Below are 11708 nucleotides of genomic sequence, written 5' to 3'. Positions count from 1 at the left end.
GTTGTTGTAAGTGCAATGGGGTATGGTGACGTTAGGACTGGCACATCAGCGGCTAAGGGCAATCCTACAAACCACTCAGTGGCCACTTGGTGCACCTGGACCTGCCCCAGACCTCTTTAGAATGACAACCCCAAGGCCAGCGCTGTAGCACAGGGGGTTAAGCCTCCATCTTCAGTGCCGGCATCCCATTTAGGCACCAGTTTGAGTCCCAGCTGTTCTACTTCTGATCCAGCTCTCTGCTATGGCCTGAAAAAGCAGTACAAGATGGCCCAAGTCCTTGGGTGCCTGAACCCATGTGGGAGACCCAGAAGAAGCTCCTGGCTCCTGGCTTCTGCCTGGCCCAGCCCCACCTGTTCTGTTGCAGCCATTTGAGGAGTGAGCCAGAGGATCTCTCTTTCTCTCTCTCCCCACTTCTCTCTCTGTCTCTCCCTCTCTGTGAGTCCTACTTTCAAACAGATAAATAAATCTTTAAACAATAATTGAAACAAGTATTTTAACCCTACTTTCCTTAAAAAAATAAAAAAAATAAACGTTTTTCTATGGGAAGGAGGACAGGCATTTAGCTAGCAGTCAAGACAGCATTAAGATGACCATGTCCCGGGGCCAGCACTGTGGCATAGCAGGTAAGGTCCACCACCTGCCATGCTGGCATCCCATATGGGTACCAGTTCGAGTCCGGGGTACTCCACTTCCAATACATCTCTCTGCTGTGGCCCGGGAAAGCAGTAGAAGATGGCCCAAGTGCTTAGGCCCCCACACCCGTGTGGGAGACCTGGAAGAAGCTCCTGGCTCCTGGGTTTGGATAGGCTGAGCTCCGACCATCGCAGCCATTTGAGGAGTGAAGACCTCTCTCTGCTCTGCCTCTCTGTAACTCTGCCTTTCAAATAAATAAATCTTTTTTAAAAAGGATGCCCATGTTCTAAATCAAAGTATCTGGGTTCAATATCTGACTCCAGGGGTTGGCGTTGTGGCTTAGAAGGTTAGGCCTTCACCTGTAGTGCAGGCATCCCATATGGGCACCATTCGAGTCCTGGCTGGCTACTCCACTTTCAATCAAGCTCCCTGCAAATGCCCTGCAACCAAGTGGGAGACCTGGAGGAAGCTGCTGGCTCCTGGCTTTGGCCTGGCCCAGCCCCATCTATTGCTGCTTCCCTAGGAGCATTAACAGATAGGAAGGAAAGCAGGCCAGCACCGCGGCTCACTAGGCTAATCCTCCGCCTGTGGCACCGGCACATCAGGTTCTAGTCCTGGTCGGGGTGCCAGATTCTGTCCCGCTTGCCCCTCTTCCAGTCCAGCTCTCTGCTGTGGCCCGGGAGGGCAGTGGAGGGTGGCCCAAGTGCTTGGGCCCTGCACCCCATGGGAGACCAGGAGAAGCACCTGGCTCCTGGCTTCAGATCAGCGCGGTGCACCAGCTGTAACGGCCATTTGGGTGGTGAAACAGCGGAAGGAGGACCTTTCTCTCTGTCTCTCTCTCTCTCGCTGTCTGACTCTGCCTGTCAAAAAAATTAAAAAAATAAAAATTAAAAAATAAAGGAAGGAAAGCAGCCAACCAGATCTCTAACTGGCACCCATATGGGATGCCAACATCGCAGACGGTGGCTTAACCCGCTATGCCACACTGCCAGCCCCTGGCCTGGCCTCTGAGTCTGGTTTGCTGCTGATGCAGACCCTGGGAGGCAGCCATGAGGTCTCAAGTAGTTGGGTCTCTGCCACCCACATAGGAGACCCGGACTGAGTTCCTGGCTCCCAGCCTGGCAGGCGTTACATACAGCAGGCGTTTGAGAAGCGAACCAGTGGATGCGATCTCTCTCTCCCACCCCCGACCCTGCACCCAGTACGAATGTGTGGGCCTCCCTCCCTCCCTCCTTGTCTCTATAAATAAGCTGCTTTTTAAAAAGAAGGAGAAAAAGGAGGAGGAAGCGGAGGAGCAGCAGGAGGAAGAGCGAGCACGGGAGGAGAAGGAGGAGCAGGCGGCCACCCCCACATGTAGGCTGTGACCTTGGACCTCCAGAACCCAGAGCCACAATAAATTTCCTTTCTTTGCAATGTGCTGAGTCTGTGGTGTCATGCTATTAGCGACAGAAAATCGGACGAGACTCGGCCTCCATTGTTTCCTGCTGGGCCCTGCCTTTCTTGCCCCCAGCTGCACGAGGGAGGGAGTCGTCTGCTTCCTCCCTGCATTCATGCCTGCGTGCCGTCTGCCCTCCGGGAGCTCCTGCGCTTGGTTCACAAAGCGGCAGCAGGGCTGACACTGGCAGCTGCAGCCCTCCGTCCTGTACACCCCCGCCCCGGGGGGCCCCTTCAGACCCAAGACTCCAGCTGGGCCCTGGTGCCATCTGCTCTCCCACCCCCACCCCGCCCCCTGCAGACACTCTGGAACAGTCTGGTCTACACTGGATGCTGGTCGTCTTTTCCCATGTTGCTGTGAGCTTGCCAGTGTTGTTTCCTCTGTGGTGTAATGAGTGGGACTTGGGGAACAGGGAGACCCGGATGAAGCTCCTGGCTCCTGGTTTCAGCCTGACCCAGCCCTGGCTGTTCTGGCCATGTGGGGAGTGAATCAACAGATAGAAGACCTCTCTGTACTCTGTCTTTCAAATAAATAAATGGAAGAAAGAATATTTGTGTGGCTCGCGGTGGGGTTGCACCCCGTCCTGCAAAACCCCTAGGGGTCAGGCTCACTGTCACTTTTTTTTGGAGGGGGAGTTGGATCAGAAGTGGAGCAGCCAGGACTCGAAACGGCGTCCATATGGGACGCTGGCACTGCAGGCAGTGGCTTTACCCACTATACCACAATGCCAGCCCCACCGCTGTCACTTTGTAGGGTCCCAAGAGGGCAACCTTGATCCTTTCCCAAGGATACAGTCAACTCCCACTGGGCTCCGCCTCTTAAAGGGCCCACCACACCCTAACCACCACCACACTGGGAACTAAATTGCCAACATATGAGCTTGTGCGGGACACAGTGGCCACCACAAGCTGCCTTTCTCCTTCCCCTGCAGTTGGATGTGGCCTTGGGACCACTGCCCAAGGGCAGCCTCTTGGAAACTTGAACTTCCTGGCAAGCCCCAGGCTCTTGGCTTCTCTTCCCAAGTGCCCGAAGCTAAGCCCCCATGGCCCTGGCTCCCTGCAGCTCTGCTCTCACCCCACTCCCTTCCCCAGGGTCTCTCCTTTCTCAGATGTCAGTTCGCACTTTGATCCTACTCTTAGCCCATGCAAGGGACAGCCCCTTGTCCACCTAGAAGCTTCTTTCCCAGGGGGATGACTGTGTCCTCCCCTTCCTGTCTCTATGCTTAGTCTTCACCTCAATCCGGGTCTGTCTGCCCCCAGCTCGGGCTCCGAGCACTTGAGCATGGACTGCTGGAGAGCAGGTGACTGAGTCAGGGCTAAATCCATGCATGGCAGGTGCACATGCCAGGGCCTGCTGGGATGCCCAACACACTCTCCTCGGGGTGGGGGGTAGCTGGGCTGGGCTGCCCCCCACCCCCAGCAGATCCCAGGAAGGCCTTTGCCCTTGGTGCGGTCTGGCCTGGCCCTGTGTGCCCAGCTCTGGTGCTCATTCCTTGTTTGGGAAAACGCGGCTGACCTGAGCCAGACCTGAAAGCCAAGTGCCAAGGGCTGAACAAAGGCAGGAGAGCCAGATAGGATCTGAGGCCTGGCTCCTGGGAACAGTGTGGGTGCCCGCCCTGTGTTTGCCCGGCTTCCTGCCCCTGGGCGCTCTGTCTGGTGAGCAGGGTGTGGCTGCAATCTGAGCAGGCGGGGCAGCGGCAGGGGCAGCGGGCGGGCATCCTCTCCCAGCCTCACAGCTGCCTCTGCGCAACCCGCCCAGCCAGCGCAGGGTGCTGGGCAGCAACTGTGAGCAGGCAGTGGATGATGGAACCCAGGCATTCAGAGACCCGGCTAGGGGTGGGGATGGGGGGAGGGCAGGAGATGAGCTGTCTTTAGAAAGTTCATGGATAAACTATGCATGAATTTTTTTTGCACAAAAATAAAATTATTTTTAATCCCTTTTCTGCACAGATGTTTTAAAAATGATTTATTTTCTGGTGCCGGTGCTATAGCACAGCAGGTTAAAGCCCCAGCCTGTAGCACCAGCATTCCATATGGGCTTCAGTTTGAGTCCCGGCTGCTCCACTTCTGATCCAGCTCCCTGCTAATGCGCCTGGGAAAGCAGCAGAGGATGGCCCAAGTGTATGGGGCCCTGCACTCACATGGGAGACCTGGAAGAAGCTCCTGGCTCCTGGCTTCAGATTGGCTCAGCTCTGGCCATTGCGGCCATCTGGGGAGTGAACCAGTGGGTGGAAGACTATTCTCTCCCTTTCTGCTTCTGCCTCTCTGTACTCTGCCTTTCAAATAATGGAATAAATTGGGGCCGGCGCTGTAATGTAGTGGGTAAAGCCGCCGCCTGCGGTGCCGGCATCCCATATGGGCGCTGGTTCAAGTGTCGGCTGCTCCACTTCCGCCCAGCTCTCTGCTATGGCCTGGGAAGACAGTGGAAGATGGCCCAAGTCCTTGGGTCCCTGCACCCATGTGGGAGACCTGGAGAGGCTCCTGGCTCGTGGCTCCTGGTTTCTGCACAGCTCCAGCCATTGGGGCCAATTGGGGAGTGAACCAACAGATTGAAGACCTCTCTCTCTCTCTCTCTCTCTCTCTCCCTCTCTCCCTCTGCCTCTCCTTCTCTCTCTGTGTAACTCTTTCAAATAAACAAATAAATCTTTAATTAAAAAAAACTAAATAAATCTTTAAAAAATTAAAAACAAGTCTTAAGGAAATTTAAAACAGAGGCATTACAAGAAAGTCAAACTTGATTTGTTGAAAATATGAACTGAAGTTTCTAGAAATATTATCAAGAGAAAGAGATAGCACAAATAGAAAATAGCAGGAAAGAAAGGAAGATTTCATTTGTTGACATGCCAGGAAGTGAACAAAAACATAGACTAGGGGCTGGTGCTGCGGCGTAGCGGGTGAAGCTGCTGGGGACATCCCACATGGGCTCCTATTCAAGTCCCGGCTGCTCCACTTCCGATCCAGCTCTCTGCTGTGGCCTGGGAAAACAGTGGAGGATGGCCCAAGTCCTTGGGCCCCTGCACCCGTGTGGGAGACCCAAAAGAAGCTTCTGGCTCCTGGCTTCAGCTCTGCTTAGCTCTGGCACTTGCAGCGATTTGGGGAGTGGGGAGTGAACCAGCAGATGGAAGACCTCTCTGCTTCTGCGTCTGCCTCTCTGTAGCTCTGACTCTCAAATAAATAAATAAATTAAAAAAAAAAAAAGAATGTGCATTTAGCCTAATACCATATCATAGCACCTGGGTATCAAACCTAGCTCTTGCTCCTGCCTCCAGCTTCCTGCTAATGCCATCACAGCCACTTGGGGAATAAAATAAATACATTAAATAAATAAGATGCAATCTAAAACACAGGCTGAGCATCAGAAAATCTGAAATCTGACCTGTTCCAAAATATGAAACTTTTTGAGCACCAAGATGACACTCAATGGGATCCCAGCACTGCAGGTGGAGGCTTAAGCCACCATCTTTTTTTTTTTTTTTTGACAGGCAGAGTGGACAGTGAGAGAGAGACAAACAGAGAGAAAGGTCTTCCTTTTCCATTGGTTCACCCCCCCAATGGCCACTGCAGCCGGCGCACCGCGCTGATCCGATGGCAGGAGCCAGGTACTTCTCCTGGTCTCCCATGGGGTGCAGGGCCCAAGCACTTGGGCCATCCTCCACTGCACTCCCGGGCCACAGCAGAGAGCTGGCCTGGAAGAGGGGCAACCGGGACAGAATCCGGCACCCCGACCGGGACTAGAACCCGGTGTGCCGGCGCCGCAAGGCGGAGGATTAGCCTATTGAGCCGCAGCGCCAGCCCCCACCATCTCTTTTAATTCCGTTTCTTGCCTTTTGCAATGGCCAGAATGCCCAGCACTGCACTGAATGAGAGTCATGAAAACAGAATCCCTTTGGAGGAAATTTATTCTTTCATTGTTAATGCTCATGCTAGTTGCAAGGTTTTTGTGGATCTTCTGAGCGCTTTTATAGTGAGTACTGTGTGTTGAATTTTGACAAATGCTTCTCTGGGCTCATTTGATAGGGTCATGTGATTTTTCTTCTTTAGCTTATGCTGTTTTACACTGATTTATTTTTCCTTTTTTTTTTTTAGATCTATTTATTTATTCGAAACTCAGAGCCACACACACAGAGAGAAGCAGAGGCAGAGAGAGAGGTCTTCCATCCACTGGTTCACTCCCCAGAAGGCCGCTATAGCCGGAGCTGTGCCGATCTGAAGCCAGGAGCCAGGAGCTTCTTCCGGGTCTCCCACGTGGGTGCAGGGGCCCAAGGACTTGGGCCATCTTCCACTGCTTTTCCAGGGCCATAGCAGACAGCTGGATCAGAAATGGAGTGGCCGGGTCTCGAACGGGCATTGCAGGCGACAACTTTACCTGTGTGCCACAGCGCCGGCCTCTGCACACTGATTGATTGATTTAAAAGGAGTTATTTATTTATTTATTTTTTGACAGGCAGAGTTAGACACTGAGAGAGAGAGACAGAGAGAAAGGTCTTCCTTTTCCGTTGGTTCACCCCCAAAATGGCCGCTGCGGCCGGTGCACTGCGCCGATCTAAAGCCAGGAGCCAGGTGCTTCTCCTGGTCTCCCATCCGGGTGCAGGGCCTAAGCCCCTGGGCCATCCTCCACTGCCCTCCCGGGCCACAGCAGAGAGCTGGACTGGAAGAGGGGCAACCGACAGAATCCGGTGCCCCGACCGGGACTAGAACCCGGTGTGCCGGCACCGCAGGTGGAGGATTAGCCTAATGAGCTGCAGCGCTGGCCAAGTTATTTATTTATTAAAAAGGCAGAGAGAGAGAGAGAGAGAGAGAGAGAGAGAGAGAGAGAGACGACTTCTTGCATCACTGGCTGGTTCACTCTCCAAATGGCCACAAGACCCAGGGCTGGGCCCCGTTGAAGAAGCCAGGAACTCCATCCCGGTCTCCCATAGCGGTAGGCGGGGCCTAAGTTCTAGAGCCATCACGGGCCGCCTGCCGCCTGAAGTGCGTGTATAGCAGGAAGCTGGAACGGAAGTGGAGTTGCTGGAAGTTGAACCAGGGACGCCAGATTGGACGCAGGTGTTCCGGATAGTGACATAACTTGCTATACCATAGCACTCTGTCCACACTGGCTGATTTTTGAATAATGAATCGATCTTGCATACCTGGAAGAAATCCCACTTGATCATGGTGCGTAATTATTTTTTTTTACGTATTGATGAATCTATTCTGTCAAATTTGCTTAAGACTGTTTGTATTAGGGCTGATGTAGCACAGCAGCTTAAACCACTGCCTGCAGCACTGCATCCTGTACAGGCACCAGTTCAAGTCCCAGCTGCTCCATTTTCTATCCAGCTTCCTGCTAATGCAGTTGGAAAAGCAGCGGAAGATGGCCCAAGTGCTTGGGTCCCTGCCACCCTTGTGGGAGATCCGGAAGAAGCTCCTGGCTCCTGGCTTTGGATCAGCTCATCTCCAGCTGTTGTGGCCAATTGGGGAGTGAACCAGCAGATGGAAGACCTCTCTCTCTTTCTCTCACTGCCTCTCCTTCTCTCTCTGTGTAACTCTGCTTTTCAAATAAAAAAAAATCTTTTAAAAAATCCAAAAAAAGTAAAAAAGTTACTTTGTGGATAAAATATGTGTAATATAAAATTTACTAACTTCACCACTTTTAAGTATGTACCTTTTCTTCTTGTAAAACTGAAAATCTATGTCCCTTAGAGAACTCCTCCCCCACCCTCCACACCGATCTACCTCCCGTCTCTACGAATTTCCACGTGTGTGTGTATTTTCGTATCAGTGTATCTATTTATTTCCTTTGAGACTTCCTCTTTGGCCCATGGCTCATTTAGAAGTATGTTGTTTACTTTTGACATTTTTGACATTTTCCTGTTATCTTTTTTTTCTTCTTTTGGCGAGTGCTGTGTAATTTGATTCTAAAAGCAATCTTGCATCCTTACGTTTCTTGAGAGATCTTGCTTGCAGGATTCGAATGCACATATTCTATGATATATAGCCTGACTTTTCCCCCTAAAAAAACAGCTTGCCAGAGATATAACTCATGTATCATAGAGTTCACCCACCTGGGACAGCATTGTGGTTCACTGGGTTAAGCCTCTACTTGCAATGCTGGCATCCCATATGGGCACTGGCTTGAGGCCCAGCTGCGCTGGTGCCGCGGCTCACTAGGCTAATCCTCCGCCTTGTGGCGCCGGCACACTGGGTTCTAGTCCTGGTCGGGGCGCCAGATTCTGTCCTGGTTGCCCCTCTTCCAGGCCAGCTCTCTGCTGTGGTCAGGGAGTGCAGTGGAGGATGGCCCAAGTACTTGGGCCCTGCACCCCATGGGAGACCAGGAGAAGCACCTGGCTCCTGCCATCGGATCAGCGCAGTGTGCTGGCTGCAGCGCGCCGGCCGCGGCAGCCATTGGAGGGTGAACCAACGGCAAAAGGAAGACCTGTCTCTCTCTCTCTCACTGTCCACTCTACCTGTCAAAAAATAAAAAAAAAGATTTATTTATTTATTTGATTATTTGAAAGTCAGAATTACACAGAGAGGGAGAGGGAGAGGCAGAGAGAGAGAGAGAGAGAGAGAGAGGGAGAGGTCTTCCATCTGCTGGTTCACTCCCCAACTGGCCACAATGGTTGGAACTGTGCCAATCCGAAGCCAGGAGCCTGGAGCTTCTTCTGGGTCTTCCACATAGGTGCAGGGGCCCAAGGACTTGGGCCATCTTCTATTGCTTTCCCAGGCCATAGCAAAGAGGTGGATTGGAAGTGGAGCAGCTGGGACTCAAACCAGCGCCCATATGGGATGCCGGCACTGCAGGCAGTGGCTTTACCCCCTACACCACAGCACCGGCCCCATGGATTGCATAAGTTCTATGTAAATACTATACCACTTTATACAAGGGATTTGAGCATGCATGGTTTTTGGTATCCATAGAGGGCCCTGGGACCCCTACCCACATCCACCCCCAGCACTGACGGACCACCGTGAGGACATCATTTCTGCTGACTCACACCCATCGTGAGCCAGGATGGCTCCCACTGAGCTCCTGACACAGCTTTGATGTCACACCCACTATCCTTCCCACTGCACATAACCCTAGAACAAATTGTCCAGGGTCACAGCTGGCCCTGAGTGTTGTAGAGAGAGATTGCAACCTGCTATGAGGGTGTTTTGGGGCCAAGTAGGGAAGAGCTTATAACACAATGCTAAGTGGGAAAGGTGGATCCAGATTTCTTTTCAAATTATTTATTTGAGTAGAAGAGAGAAAGAGAGACAGAGAGACTAAAAGAGAGTGGGGGCTGAGCCCAGGAAGAAGCCAGGAGCTCAGTATAGGTTTCCCACATGGGAGGCAGGGACCCAAGCTGAGCTGTCACCACTCTCTCCCAGGGTGCACGTCAGCAGAAAGCTGCAGTCAGGAGCCAGAGCTAGGAATCAAATCAAATCCAAGTATTCTGGGGCCAGTGCTGTGGTATAACTGGTAAAGCCACTGCGTGCAGTACCGGCATCCCATATGGGTACCAGTTTAAGTCCCAGCTGCTCCACTTCTGATCCGGCTCCCGGCTAACGTGCCTGGAAAAGCAGAGGAGGGGGGGGCCCTTGGCCCCCTGCACCCACATAGGAGACCTGGAAGAAGCTCTTGGCTCCTGATCAGCCCAGCCCTGGCCATTGTGGCTATTTGGATAGTGAACCAGTGGATGGATGATCTCTCTCTCTCTCTCTCTCTCTCTCTCTCTCTCCTCCCCTCTTCTCTCCATCTGTAACTCTTTCAAATTAATTAATGAATTAAAAAGAAATCCAGGTACTCCCATGTGGGATGCCCGCATCTTAACTGCTAGGCTTAGTATCTTCCCCACCATATGACTCAAAGTGCAGAAGCCAGCACTGCAGCGAAGGCAGGAGCAGAGCTGAGTCCGTCGTGCCCGCTCTTGGCTCTAAAGGCGCACAGCGCCCATGCCAGCAACAGCCCTGGGCTGAGTGCCCCATGCTGGGGTGCCCCAGGCACTCTGCACAGCAGCCAGGGATGCAGGGCCCCACTTCCCCTCTAGGGGGCATGCAGGAGCAGTGAGTCTGGCCAAGGAAGGGTCAGGATCGGCGCACATCGGCTGGGCTGGAGGGGAACACATCCTTAAGTGTTGCAAAGCCAAAAAGACAGGGGCGCGTTATTTTTCTGTTACCTGGAGCTTCCCAAATCCCGATCCCTTGAATCTGGAGCCTGAATTTAGGTTGTGCTGGGGAGGTCATCAGATTCCCCCAACACTCACCCTCACACACCCACACCCACACCCGCCCCGGGGCAGGGTCAGCCAGCAGCTGCTCCAGATAAATCTGCTTTTTCTGCCGACTCAGGCTTTTCTCTCACACAATTATTGAGATCCTGCCTCACTTCCCTTGGGAAAACAGAACAATAGCTGTGAATGAGCAGGTGGCCTTGGCCCTCCGGTCTGCCAGGGAAGCTCTTGTTGCCCAGGGAGTCGCCCACCCCCTGCCCAGTCCCAGATACCCTGGGACCTCAGCCCGCAGATCCTGGCCCGCTGCAGCAATCCAGCCACACTTGCAACTCCTCGGTCGCCTCCTTGCACCTGCGGGGTCTCACCCCGGCTGCCAGAGTGGCTCCTTCTGGGTCCTTGCTGAGATGCCATCCTCTTAAGGAGACCCTCACCGCTCCCGCGGGCCTGCCCAGTTACTGGGTGGGTGATGATTTACTGTCAGCTCTGTCAGTGAAGGTGCTTCTTGCTCTGTATCTCTGCAGAGACAGCGCCTGACACGTGAGCGATCAGAGCCTTCCCAAGTAGAAGCAAGGCTCAGTATATCCTTGAGCCCTTTCTGGATCTGGGCCACTTTCCCTCTGCAGTGGGTTTGGAGCAGGGCAGTGTCAGCTCCAGCTGGCTCTTTGTTTCCACTATAGCCTGGGGGCCACAACCAGCACAGATGGCGATGGGTGGAGCCTGCAGCCACTCCATCAGGTCCCCAAGAGATTGTGAGATTTGGGATGGGTCCAGATGGGTGGGGAGGGGGCATCTCCCCAGGCAGGTGACAAGGAGATGCAGGAAGGCTGTCGCTGTGTTGCAATTCATTCCTAGATGCTGGTCCAGCACATGGACAGTGCCAGCTCGGGCATCTGGGAGCCATGCTGGGGGACAGAGAGGTGTCCTGGGAAGCAGCCCCTGCAACTCAAGGGCTCAAGACAAGAGACACCCAATTGTGGGCAGAAGAGGCTGTGGGTGAGACTTGTTAGAGGGCTTAGAAGAAGGCAAGTCAGTTGGAACATGGAGTGTGTGGTCATGGTCATGCTGGGTCCAGTCGGGCAGTCCCGATGCATGCTGGGGCACAGTGGTCTGGGCTGCACCCAAGAGCCAGATAGGATGGCCCAGAAGAGGGGCCTGCCAGGGTTCCGATGGCCAAGAGCGGAAGTTGGTCTTCTGCTGGGGAGTTGGGGTGTGGAAGGTGGCACAGGGGACAAGGGACCATGGGGAAGGTCCCTGGGCTCCAGCCTGGGAAAAGCAGGGTTGAGAGGGTGTGCTGGGTGGTTCAGCTGGGTCCCTTGGCACAAGGGCTATCCAGGAGGGCCCGCTAAGGGGACAGGAAGCCTGCAGTGGGGGGAAAGCAGCCCTGGAGGTGGTGGCTTGGAGCAGTGCCCACACTTGGCGCCCGCCCGGTGCCCAGCAAACGCA

The sequence above is a fragment of the Oryctolagus cuniculus genome, chromosome 21 (assembly GCF_964237555.1).
Source record: "Oryctolagus cuniculus chromosome 21, mOryCun1.1, whole genome shotgun sequence".
Lineage (NCBI taxonomy): Eukaryota > Metazoa > Chordata > Mammalia > Lagomorpha > Leporidae > Oryctolagus > Oryctolagus cuniculus.
This window is presented reverse-complemented; position numbering follows the sequence as displayed.